Source organism: Canis lupus, chromosome 8, assembly GCF_003254725.2.
Source record: "Canis lupus dingo isolate Sandy chromosome 8, ASM325472v2, whole genome shotgun sequence".
In the NCBI taxonomy this organism is placed as follows: domain Eukaryota; kingdom Metazoa; phylum Chordata; class Mammalia; order Carnivora; family Canidae; genus Canis; species Canis lupus.
In genome coordinates this window covers 15,006,929-15,020,558 of record NC_064250.1, presented here as the reverse complement: position 1 = coordinate 15,020,558, position 13,630 = coordinate 15,006,929, and the positions used below count along the sequence as shown (strand labels likewise).

At 39.9% G+C, this 13,630-nt stretch overlaps 1 long non-coding RNA gene across 2 annotated transcripts in view; it reads right to left on the bottom strand.

Moving 5' to 3' along the window:
* The window catches only part of LOC112656958 (uncharacterized), a 117,858-nt gene that overhangs the window by 36,757 nt on the left and 67,471 nt on the right, over positions 1 to 13,630 (bottom strand). The window contains exon 5 of one of the 2 annotated variants that reach the window (XR_007412272.1): positions 10,908 to 11,148. The exons of the other annotated variant lie outside the window; for it this stretch is intronic. This is a non-coding gene — a long non-coding RNA (uncharacterized LOC112656958). Of the gene's footprint in view, positions 1 to 10,907; positions 11,149 to 13,630 lie in introns of those variants that run through there. 2 annotated transcript variants of the gene reach the window in all.

Below are 13,630 nucleotides of genomic sequence, written 5' to 3'. Positions count from 1 at the left end.
AATTTGCGTTTGATTACTTCATGGCATTTTTACTCAGAACCATAAACACTTATATTATTTTAAGGTTTGGTCTCAAGAAATCTATAGGCATATGGGTTTAAAAAAAAACAGATGTGGGTATACGAATATTTTGTTGTGTTGCTGCGAACCATTTGCTTTAGGATGAGCCTGGTTGCATACAAATTTTAGTGGAAGGAAGTTGATAGAAAGCATTATTTCTCTGCTGCAAGATTTTAAGCATCTTAAGTCCATTTCCCCACTTTTGGATTCCCTATATAAAAGGTTGCTATCAAAGGTGAATGTCATGATTTTTTTTTTTTTTTTTTGCTCTGTGCTTAGCTTGTAAATGTGATCTTAGGAAGCTGGATTCACTTCTCTTCCTTCCACTGCTTGCAAACTCCAAATAGACTGTTGTGTTAAGACATTCTAGCCATACTATTACTCTGTCTTGGAGTTTACTTAAGGAGGGTGGTCTTCTGATACATCTGTAACCACTCTGAATTAGAGCCTAGACAGAGCTGTCATTCTGAATATCCTAATAGCAAGATAGAGAGTACTCCATCCATACATGCAAAAAGAGCTTTAAAAGATAATGAGTCCATTATAGAACAGTTTGAGACCCTCAGCCAAAAAATAGCTGATGGATATAATGTTGACCACACCAAAAGTAGTCATCACAGGCACCCTGAACTGCCTTCCTAGAGGTCTGAAGTGACAGCAGTGACTGGAATTAGGCACACAGTATCTAAGGGGCAGTGTGAAGGACAGAGAAGTTCTCAGACATAAGCTTTGAGAGGCTTTGTCAGAGTAAGTGATATTTAAGCTGAAGCTTCAAAGGTGAGGAAGGACTGACCAAGTAATGGGGAGGGAAATGATGTTCCAGTTAGCAGGACAGAGAGGGAAGTCTTGGACACAAAAATACATGGTACATTCAAGGAACCACAAGAAGGTCAGTGAAGAATGAGAAGAACAGTGGGAATGGGGGAAGTGGGTGGAGGCTTGAGTGTGAAGCTTCTTGTAAATCGTATACAAATTAAGATGTTTGAACACTTAAAGATAATAGGAAATCGTGAGGCTCTTTCATGACTGAGTTGTATTTATACTGTAGAAACGGCATTCATCCACCTAGATGGGGTGCCTTATTCTTATTTCTACACATTTGCTATAAATCCTTGAGGGTAGAGGGGCACTGATTCTGCTTGTGGTTATGGGGAATGACTCGGCTATATTAGTATTCTAGATTCTCAGATACTTCTTTCCTCCTAAGTCTTCTACATCCACTCAGCATGCTTTTTCTCCTCTCTTGGTTGGCTCATTCTTAACCTTACAGTCTTAGCTTGGCAGTCACCTCTTCAGAGTCATCCTCCCTGACAATATCCTATAATTACAATGCTTCTCTCCCTCTATTCTCTTTTAGGTTTTTGCTTACTTCTCTATATAGCATTCATTACAATTTGCAAATTGAGGTTATCTTTTTTTATTTTTAGACTTTATCCCACTAATTAAAAAACTCCACAGCCTTGGAATATTATACTTTACCTTGTTACTCACTGAAGTATCCATAGCACCAGCCTGGGAAACTGAATACAAGGAAACCAGTCAGAGAACTGCTGCAGGTATTCATTGAGATATCAGTGGTCTGGACTAGGATAACAGCAGTGGACTATAATTCTAGCAATATTTATGAAGCAGACAAAACAAGTCAACAATTGATTGGAGAGTTTGAAAGAAAAAGATCAAGAATAATGCCCAGGTTTCAGGGACTCTCAGAGTTTCAGGTGCTCAAAAGGATTTAAAAAAAAAAATCAACGGTTACTAATGGAAATCAAATAATAAACAATCTCAGAAAAAATGCTCCAGGGCTACATATAGGTTTTAAAGCTATTATTTATAGTAAAACTAAAACAGCAGGTAGTATGCAGGGGAAATACATTGATTTATAGCCTGCAGAAGGATTTCAAAGTGTTGTGATAAGAAATGAGTGATAAATGGTTTTTAGAAGTATAGCAATCCCTTAGTGACTAAGATTGCTGAATTTAAATGACAATCTTTAGTTACAAAATAGTGTAAAATAGGTTTAACATTTTAAGTAATACTGTCAGTAGAACTGAGTAAAGTTTTAGAATAATACTAATGGATATGATAAATCTATGTATACAACTATAAATACCAATAAAAACGTCTCTGTGAGGGGTGCCTGGGTGATGCAGTTGGTTGAGCATGGGGCTCCTAGTTTTGGCTCAGGTTGTGATCTCAGGGTCGTGAGATGAAGCCCCTGTTTAGGATTCTCCCTTTCCCTCTGCCTCTCCCCACCCCATATATGTGTGTGCATGCATGCTCTCTCTCTCACTCTCTCTCTCTCTCTCTCAAATAAATAAATAAATCTTTTTAAAAAAATGTCTTCTGTGATACTTTCAAGTCTTGGAAAAGGAAATAGTAATTTTAACTTTATAAATATATATGGCAACAATCAGTTTACAAACCACTTACTATATACATTATCTATTCTGACTATTGCATCCTCTTTATAGTAATTTATGAAATGGGTTTTACTGGGATCCCTGAGTGGTCCAGTGGTTTAGTGCCTGCCTTCAGCCCAGGGTGTGATCCTGGAGTCCCAGGATCAAGTCCCACGTTGGACTCCCTACATGGAGCCTGCTTCTCCTTCTTTTTTTTTTTTTTTTTTTTTTTTTTTTGCTTCTCCTTCTGTCTACGTCTCTGCCTCTCTCTTTGTGTGTCTCTCATGAATAAATAAACAAATCTTTAAAAAAAATTTTAAAAAAGAAAAAAGAAATGGGTTTTACTGACTCCATTTTAAAACTGGGGAACTAAAAAAAAAAAAAAAAAAAAAAACTGGGGAACTAGGTTCACAGAGATCAAATGACTTGCATAATGTCATACAGTTAATCATTCAGTAGGACCAGGGTGCCTGGGTGGCTCGGACAGTTAAGCATCTGTCTTCAGGTTAGGTCATCATCTCAGGGTCCTGGGATCAGCCCCACATGGGGTTCCCTGCTCAGGAGGATTCTGCTTCTCCCTCTGCCTATCCCCCCATTCAGGCTCTCACTCTCTCTGTCTCTCAAATAAATGAAATCTTATTTTTTTAAAAAGTAAAACTCTAAAAAAATATATCAGTCAGTAGAACCACAAGCAGGACAGATACTAAAATATTCATTTTACAGATAAGAAAAAGTGCTCTAGAAACACTTGCCCCAGGCTACAGGGATTGTGATCAGTGGAAGCAGAGCTAGGAAATAGCTTTTCCTTTCAGCCTGCTCTCTCTTCTGTAGGTCAGCATAGTGCAAAAAAGAAGATCTGTCACATTGGGGTTTGGGAAGCTCTCTGGAGGCAGGTCAGAGCCAAGTATTGCCTCTGATCATAAAGGCCACTCTCCATTGCTCAGCAATCCTGGTGCCCTGCTTTCTCTCTGTTCTTCTCAGGGGTCCCCTGATACTATTACCAGTGCTACCAAGGACTGGGGGGACAATGGTGGAGAGGAGTCCTGGTAGTCTAGTGTGCTACATGGGTGACTCTTCTGGTCTCCCCATCTCTCTCATGTCTACACAGACTTTGTCTCATTACCTTTTCCTTGTGGCATCTCTACCCTATGAACTTTCAGCAATAGCAGCTCCTGACAAATGGCTCATTCTATTTGTATTTCTTACTACAAATGAGAGAGACAGAGACAGAGAATCTAATGAGCCTAACTCATCTTTTTAAACTATGACATAAAAGAAAGAAAAACTATGACATATCGTGGATTACTGTCTATGGAAGGGCTGCCCTCATACCAGGTGCTGCTCTGGGGCCATCAGTTGTGAGGTGGTCATAGGATCTATGAATGGCAGAGCTATGAGGATGGGAGTTTTCTTCAAAGTGGGATGTATGTGTGGCAGGTCTTTTGAGGCTTGGTCAGTCTAGAACTGTCCAAAGGAGGAGATACTTACAGTAAGTACCACCTAAATGTACAAGGATGAAGAGTCACTGTGGTTGGAAACTTCAAAAGGAGAAAGGAGTTTGAGTTGAATCTTGAGGTTTATAGACTTTTGACTTGTCTAGTAAGGAGAGGGCTGAAAGGAGAGCATTGAAGACAGAAGAAATAGCATGTGCAATGGCAGAGGTTTGGCTTGAGAGAGCGCAGCACAGCACACATGGGGTAAGTAAATCTTTCTGTATGGCTGGAATGCCAAGGCTGTGGAGGAGCATAGTGGGAGATGGGGCTGGAAAGGTGGGCAAGGCTAGACTTGTGATTCTCAGCTACAGGCAGTATTACTCCACAAAGGAGCATTAGGAAATGTGAAGGGTCTTTTTTTGTTTTTTTTTTGTTGTTGTCAGGTGAATAGGAATTATTACTGGCTTTTAGTGGGTGGGACTAGGAAGAAGAAGGGTACTTCTGCACAGAGAAGAAATCTGTTGTGCCTCAGTTGTCAGTAGGGTCTTTACTGGGAAACATGAGGCTAGACTGTGAAGACCTTTCAAAGCCCTGACAAAGAATTTAGATTTTAGTCTCAGAAAAGTTGGTGGTGACCATTTGCTTCGACGTGGATGGAACTGGAGGATATTACGTTGAGTGAAATAAGTCAATCGGAGAAGGACAAACATTATATGGTCTCATTCATTTGGGGAATATAAAAAATAGTGAAAGGGAATAAAGGGGAAAGGAGAAAAAATAAGTGGGAAATATCAGAAAGGGAGACAGAACATTAAAGACTCCTAACTCTGGGAAACAAACTAGGGGTGGTGGAAGGGGAGGTGGGCGGGGGGTGGGGGTGACTGGGTGACGGGATGAGCACTGGGTGTTATTCTATATGTTGACAAATTGAACACAAATAAACAATAAATTTAAAAAAAGAAAAAGAAAAGAAAAGTTGGTGGTGAGAATAAGAAATCTGGAGTGGCTTCCAGATTTGAGGTTGAGCAGTTGGGTGGGAGGGTTCCAATCACTGAGGTTGGGGATTATGGGGAGAGGAGAATAGATGTGAAACATGTCCGGGAAGATGAGATCTCATATTGCACATGTCACATATAGGCGAAGTTCCCCAAGAGTTAGTTGAGATGTACTGCTTAGCTCAGGAGAGAAGCTGGAAGAGATGTGTTGATTTGGAAGTCCTCAGAGCATCAGGGAGGGTGAAGTCATGGGCATAAATGAGGTCATCCAGAGTAAGTGTGAATTTTGGATTGCTCAAGGTCAACTTTTAATTTCAGGCAGATTTTTCTGCTTCTTATTCAGTGTGTTCACAGGAAATACCAATTAAAATTAATTTCAACCTAAGTAAAACATAATTAGGAAGATAAATTTGCTGCCAAAAGTATAATGAACTCCAGAATGAAATGTAAAATTCATTTTAGCTCACTTATCTGATATGTTTAAATGGTGCTCTATCTTTCTTGATTCTACTAAACCTAGTAAGTTAAGGCAGGAAATACTTTAGAAATTTCAAGGAGATTAGTAACAGAAAGAAACAAAACAAAACAGAAATTAGGTGTTCCTCTTCCTTCTTAGGGCTCTCTTCCATTTTGCCTGGGTGATTTGCACTGTGAGTGTCTCCAGTCCCTCATTTAGCCGATGGTTTTCTGACATACTACAAAGCCTTCACTTGGTTAGAAGCAGAGAATATATCAGGACACAAACTTCACTTCTCTTCCTCTTGCCATGGAGATTACATTTACCCAGTATTGTTAGTCTGAAGCATGCCTGCCTAGATAGAAAGGGCTGTATTGTACCATTTTTTTTATGATCTAGTGATCACAAACTTAAATCTTAAGTTTCAGTGGAGAAAATCAAGCAGTCTAAATTATTGGCACATTAACCTATAAAGAATAGGGTCATTGGTTAAGATATTCGATAGATGTTATTTTCAATAACAATAGCAGTGTGTTTCTTACCACTTCTAGAAGCACTTAGAAGTTCTTGGAAAGAAATCCATTACTGCAGTTGAAACAAACTTAAATTTTCAGATTGATTTCCACTGAATCGATTCAAATTGTATCACTGGGTTTAAATAGACTGGAACCATGAATGTTTCCTACAACAATATTTGGCCTGCCTTTCAGTCCTCCCTGGGCAAGATGTGGGCACAAGATTATTAGGAGCTTTTACTTTCCTTAGATGACCTGTTATTCAATTGACTGTCACAGCAAAAGGTCTATTTTTAATTGACAGCACAGAATATCTGCATTCCCAAGTTTTTGCCAGAGGGAATAAAATGTAACACTCTTTTCAAGATTTTTATCAAGGACTTGGTTCTCAGAAACAGTATTCACATAGGGTTGCTTGAAGATATGTAGTCCATAATTTCCCTACATGACTGTTTACTAAAGTGTTAGCTAAAATTTCCCTGAAATGTAAACAGGTACCATATTATAAGAGAATCAAATTATTTTGGTAAAACTTCTGGGTTAGACAAAGTTCTTTTACTGAAGGACTTCTTAGAGCACTTAATTAATATATGTTAATGTGCATGCAAGTATCTTAAAAAGAGAAATCTGACATGAATATGCACTAGTTCCCAAATACACTTGGCCATAGAAATCTTTGTTTTAGATCATATCATAGGGAATAGTCATTTTTCTCAGAACACATCTTATTTTAGATATTCTAAATTTTGTCCTTGGATCAAGCCAGGTCATCAGAATTCTGGGCACTTACTTACATTTCCTTGGTCTCCCTGTCATAAAATTACTTTAAATTTAAGGTATGTGGTTAACCTATATTGAAGGACATTTTAAAAATAGTTCTACAGCATCCACTACTATGTCTAATATAGAGATACCCTGGAACACATTGTCTATAACCCAGATGGTAATTCCTTGTGAGAGTCCATGGAGATATTTCTCTAAGTCAACATTGGAAAAGCTGTGTTTTACCTGAGCAACTTTTCTTTTTAAATTCAATAGGCACTACGAATTTTGTGAGTGATTTTTTTTTCCTTTGCTTTGACTGCTAGGAAGTTCATAATGCAATCTGTGCCCACCTCTAAAGGTGCTTCATCACCATATGGTATGCACTTTGTACAAATTTTATCTTGGTTTACATAGGATTCCTTTTTCATACTTTCCACTTCTTTGGTTTCCAAATTTAAAAACCTGGTTCATTTGTTTTTTCAATTAATATTGATTTAGCATCTTCCGTGGGACAAGCCCTGATCTTGGTGTTGGAAATTAAATGGTAAAACAGATATATATGGTCTTCACTCTCCAGATCTTACAGTCTAGAGGTGAATATAGACTAGCAAATATACAATACACCATATCCAGGGTGATAAGGACTTGATGAGGAAGTATAAAGGGATACCTAAACCTTGTGGAGAAGAGTACAAAGGGAGTACAGTTGGCTAAGTGGTTGACTTTTGGTTTCAGCTCCGGTTGTGATCTCAAGACCCTGATCTCAGGGTCATGGGATTGAGCCCCAAGTTGAGCTCTGTGCTCAGTGCTGAGTCTGCTTAAGACTCTCTCTCCCTCTGCCCCTCCCTGCTCTCTCTCTCTCTCTCTCAAATAAATAAATAAACCTTAAAATAAATCCTGTGGAGAAATCAGGAACACTATTAAAACTGATACATAGAGCCATTAGAAATAAGCTTCTTCAAGCATGTTGGCCTACAGACTGCTTTGGATTCCTCCTTTACCTTACTGTTCAGCACCTTGGTGCCCATCCCATAACCTATGCTGCAGCCAAGCATGCCATTGTTATGCTGGTTCCTTCTGCGTGGGTGCTTGGACTACTACTCGCTCACATTATCTGGTAGGAGATTCCACAAAATCTCATGGCTAAATATACCTAGCCTTGGATATTCTGTGTTTCCCATAACCCACTATCTTACCCAATTAACTAGACATAGCCAGGGAGAGGGTATAAGGAGGCAGGAGAAGAGCAAGAGAACACATACTTTAGGCATACCTGCATTTAGGGGGAAGAAGTAAGAGCTAAAGAAGGATCAAGAGGAATTGCAGTCAGAGAGACAGGAAGCCGAGAGGGGTTTAGGGTCATGGAAGCCTTGGGAGGAGAGGATTTTTAATGTTTCCATTGCTATAGAGAAGTCAGGAATGTTAAAGACTATTATGCAGCCTTGGATCTGATGATGCAATAGGTAATGACAATCCCCAAGGAGCAACTTTGCTGCACGGTAAGGTCACAATGAGTAAGGATTATATAATCCAATGTGATTGTGAGTGGTGAGGCAATGAAAATGAGTACTGACTTGCTTCTTGACAATTTGGGGAGTAGAGAGAAAGTGAGAGATAGGGTGGTACCTTAAGGGAATAGCAGGGTCAGGAGAAGGTTGATGCTTTTTTGAATGACCAAATGCTTCACTTATATACATCTCTCATCACAAAAGACTGATGAATGTAGCTATGCCACGGTTGCTGGGCACTGGGATAATGCATACAGTCAACATTCTGAAATGCTTCTTAAAAGAGCACTTGAATCATAACCTAAATTTTTAGGAGGGGCAGCGATTTCTTATCCACCATATCTTGATCAAACGTCAGATAGCCTTAACCTAATATTTGAAAAGTGAATAGTTTAAACTCATTTGTTGAGTTGTTCTTTTGCAGTGGGGTAATAGCCAAACAGCGACAACCAAACAGAGAATTTTGCAAGCAGAGCACTTCTGCTGGCAGCAGCAGTCCAGGGTGGCAGCTGTTCTGGATGAAAGACATGGGTTTGAGATTGAGAGAACAGAGAGAAAGCTTGAAGGGTGAGAAAGAGGATGGTCCCCAAAGTCTTCTTAGACTAAATATATAACATAGAATAGAAGAGTACTTTAGGTAAAGGGTAATGGAGCAAAAAAAAAAAAAAAACATCCTGCAGCTTACACACACACACACACACACACACACACACGTACTATTGGTCTACCTTCAGGTATACCTGCTGAAGCTCAAGCTTGCCCACACTCTGAGATCATTATTCTTCCAGGGAGAAAGCAGACAAGAAGTCTCTGCACTGTTTTCTCAGACTCTTCGTCTCATTCTAAGGGTCTGCTGCCCAGATGCTGAACCTTTGCTGCCTTCTCTAGATTCAGAGTCCAAAGTGCTGACCATTACACTATAAGGCTAACCTCCTTTGCTGCCTTCTCATTTACTCTTTCATTTCTGAGTCCTGGCTTCCTCTGATTCCCCATTGTTGATGCTTGCCCTACAGGGACTTGTTTCCCCCACTGCTCATCCTTGGGGGCCTCTCCTCATGCTGCACTTCACCCATCACCCTTGCCCTTCCTGCATCTCCAAGAACCAGTGCTAGCTCACTGGGCCAGCAATAAGTTAATAATAATATCAGCTAACTAGTGTTTACTATGTGCCAGGCATGGTTCTAACTGCTTCATACAAATTATTTCATTTTATCATCTTAACAACTCTTTGGAGGTGATGGATTTACAGATGAGGACACAGGAACACCGTTTAAGCAACTTGTCCAGGTTACACATCTAGGAAGTTTCAGAGCTGAGAGTCTGGCTTCAGAGCCCAACTTCTTAACCCTTATATTATATTGCCTCATCCATAAGTTTAGATGAAAAGGACCAGAGACACAGACAATTTGTCTCTACCACGAGGGATCAAAAATGTAGGCAGATGCTGGGTATCAGAAGCATAGAAATCCAGGCCTAGAATCAGGATAGTAGGTTGAAAGCCTCAGGAGACATAAAGAAGCTTTATGCCATCATAGGCCGCCAACAGAGACTTTCCTTCAGAAAAGCCTTGCCCCGGGCAGCCCAGGGGGCTCAGCAGTTTAGAGCCGCCTTCAGCCCAGGGCATGATCCTGGAGTCCCAGGATAGAGTCCCACATCAGGCTCCCTGCATGGAGCCTGCTTCTCCCTCTGCCTGTGTCTCTGCCTCTCTTTCTCTCTCTCTCTCTCTCTCTCTCTCTCTCTCTGTCTCTCATTAATAAATAAATAAAATCTTAAAAAAAAAAAAAAAAGCCTTGCCCCTATATGGCTGGGGAGGAATGGGGAATGAGGCATTATCTCAAGGAGGTAGGAAAACAGGGTGATTAGGGCTGTATCTGCCTGATCCAGTGGTTCCCATTGTCTTTCTTGGACCCACATTAGAAGCTCTGTTATGGATTGAAAAATGTCCCTCCAAAAAGATGTTAAAGTCCTGACCCCCAGTACCTGTGAATGTGACCTTATTTGGAAATAGGGTATTTGCATATCAGACAGACAGACAAACAGGAAGAACTCCATGTGAAGATGAGAGCAGAGGTTGGGATGATGCATCTATAAACCAAGGAAAACCAAAGATGGCCAGCAACCCACCAGAAGCTAAGAGAGGCACGGAACCCTGCCCTCAGAAGGAAGTACTCCTGCTGACACATTAATATTGGACTTCTAGCCTCAAGAACTGCAAGACAGTAACTTTGTTATTTCAGCCATCCAGAATGTGATACTTTGTTATGATAGCCTTAGTTAACTAATCCTAAAATCTCAATTCCATGGAACCTTTCCATGAGATGTTTGGGCTGTGGTTCACATGTATAAGTCATTCTCCCAGGGACCCCTCTTTCCCATAATGAAAACTCTGGAATAAATGAAAAGGGAAAGAAAAAGGAAGGATATTTGTAAGGAACTGCAGCCTTCCGGGAGATAGATGCACATTAAAGCACTATTTTCAGGCTTATTATGAACTCAACTGGTACTCTGTCAGGTTTCAGCTGGTAGATCCTGTCATCTGTCCCCAGCAACACAAATCTGTAATACCCTCATTTGAAGAAATAAATACATTGTCTGCAAATCAGCATGTATCAACATCCTGCATTGCAGAGTAGGTGTACGAGTTAGGATGGGCTGTACATCATTGTAGAGAATATGCCTTATCTTCATGCATACCTCCACCTCCCAAACTGGACCCTCAAGATGTATAAACATACATTTACATCCCTAGGAATTAGCAGCCATGGAAAAACCCTGTGAAATGAAAGTAAGAAAGGCTGGTGCTTTATTTAAAAAATCTTTACACCACTTGCATTGGCTATGCTTACAAAGATGGGAGATATTTTACACAAGTGACTTATATTCTGATCTCTCTAGGACATTGGAGTATGTAGAGCCAGATCTGCAGAGTTAGCCTTAGCAGAACACAATTCAACTCTTCTTAGTAGAAAAATGTATCCATGCCATCATTTGTGAGTGTGTCCCATTATGTGGGAATCTGAAAAAAAAAAAGGCGGGGAGGGGGGGACATTGGGATCTATAAACATATTGGTATCTTTTAAGAGTTTCAGTAGTCTTGGGACGCCTGGGTGGCTCAGTTGGTTGAGCAGCTGCCTTTGGCTTAGGTCATAAACTCAAGAATCCTGGGATCAAGCCCCGGGTTGAGCTCTGAGTCAGCTTCACCTTTTGCCCCTCCCCTCTCTTGGGCTCTGTCTCTTTCTCTCTCTCTCTCTTTCTCTCTCTCGAATAAATAAATAAAGCACTTAAAAAAAAAAAAAAAGAAGTCTCACTAGGTGCTGCTGTCATAACCACTCTCTAAGGTCTATGAGGATTCTGGGCACAATGACATGAAAGCCAGCAATGCTGAAATCCCAGTCTGTGAAGTCACACATTGATATGCTTGAGCAGAGTCCAGGTTAAATAACCATCTATGTCTGAGACTCAAATTAAGTTAGAGTTTAGTCTCAAATTTAGTTTTCTCTGGGACATAAGAAATAATCCTGGATATGGTCTAGTCAAAAGGCATCTAGATTTTCCTTTTCTTTTAATCAAAAAAATGTGCCACCAACATATACGTATAATATTAATAATCAGAGCATGTGTTTCTTCTAGTGGAAAAAAGACTGTCAGAAAATTAGGAGGCCTGGATCCTTGTCCTGAATGTAACACCATGGGCATTTCCAGTTCTCTGGGACTCTTTCTTGATTTGTAAAAGTTGGACTTGTAGTCAATAACTTCAAAAGTAAGCTCTACTTCCAAAATTTCACATTTTTGCCTCTAATTACAAAAAATCCATATGATCGGACAAATAATGTGTGATTTTTTTAGCATAGTCTCAAGTAATCACTTTAGAAATCAGAAAGAACAAAATTATTGTTGTCACAATAGAAAACACTCCACTTTTTCCTATCATCACTTTGTGATCTAATTTAGGTTATGAACATCTTATTATAAATTACCTAAGTGACTATCAATATGAATAAAAATTCTAATAATAGCAATACAATGATACAACATTTTTCAATATCCAGAATAATCAAATAAACATCTGTCTGGCAGCTATCAGTGGATGTGAATTGGGAGTAGATTGAGAGAGGAGAGCATACTTACCCAGGTTGGGGCCAATTCTTTGTTTCAATTGTTCTTGTAATTTCAATACAGCTTTTGTAATATTCCTGTCCAGAACTGCTATGTCATTTTCTTAGCTATTGTCAAAATGGCTGCCTTGTTCCATCTCAGAAGAGAAAATGTTTTGCCAAAGTTCAAAACATCCATTTTTATCTACAAAGTCTGTGGCAGCATTTTCTCTGTCATCACCATCATCATCATTATCACCATCATCACTATTGAAAATTAAATGCGCAACATTCAATATTTTCAGTGGTGTAAGCTATAGAACTTTTACCTTTTTACAAAGAGGGGAACACAATATGGCTCTGATTACCTGCTTACTGCATGGGAGAGCCAAGGCTTTCAGTGAATGGACTTTGTGCTGACAAGCTCTTAAAAGGTTGTATGCTTGGCCGTTAGACTTTGAGCATGGTGAACATTTGCCATGGATAGCAGCCTTGAAAACCCTATGGCCCATAACAAAAGGATATTTCCCCCTCTTACAGGGTCAGATATATGCTGCATACTTCCCTAACGGCCCTAGCACCACACACAAGCTCCTTTCATAGTATGGCATGCATAAAGTCTATAATTATCAGCTGCAGGTAGTGGCCACCTGCTCATGGAATACAGAGAAATGGAAAAAATGTGGAAGAATCTGTAGCAAGAATTTTCTTTTTGAATTAGCCCTGAGAGGCCCTGCCCCTGAGAGTTTTAGAATAGATATGGCTTTTAATCAGCCTCCTTTCGCTTACTGAACTGGCAATTTCAGAGTCAGAAGGTAATCATACACAGACAATTATGGCTTCAAGAACTTTCCTAACATATTCAGCCAGAGCAGAGCTCCATTAGATTTCATACTACCGTATTCTCTGAGCTAACTGCAAGCTGCTTTCAGACCCATGATGCATTTGTTGGTATTCATTTAGAGGTGTTTGATTACGTAGGAGATGCCATTGTGTGCTGTCCAGATCTTTTTGGGTTTTTGTTGTTGTTGTTGTTGTTTTATAAAATTATTTTTTATTGGTGTTCAATTTGTCAACATATAGAATAACACCCAGTGCTCATCCCATCAAGTGCCCCCCTCAGTGCCCATCACCCAGTCACCCTCACCCCCCGCCCACCTCCCTTTCCACCACCCCTAGTTCGTTTCCCAGAGTTAGGAGTCTCTCATGTTCTGTCTCCCTTTCTGATATTTCCCACTCATTTTTTCTCCTTTCCCCTTTATTCCCTTTCACTATTTTTTATATTCCTCAAATGAATGAGACCATAAAATGTTTGTCCTTCTCTGATTGACTTATTTCACTCAGCATAATACCCTCCAGTTCCATCCACGTCGAAGCAAATGGTGGGTATTTGTCGTTTCTAAT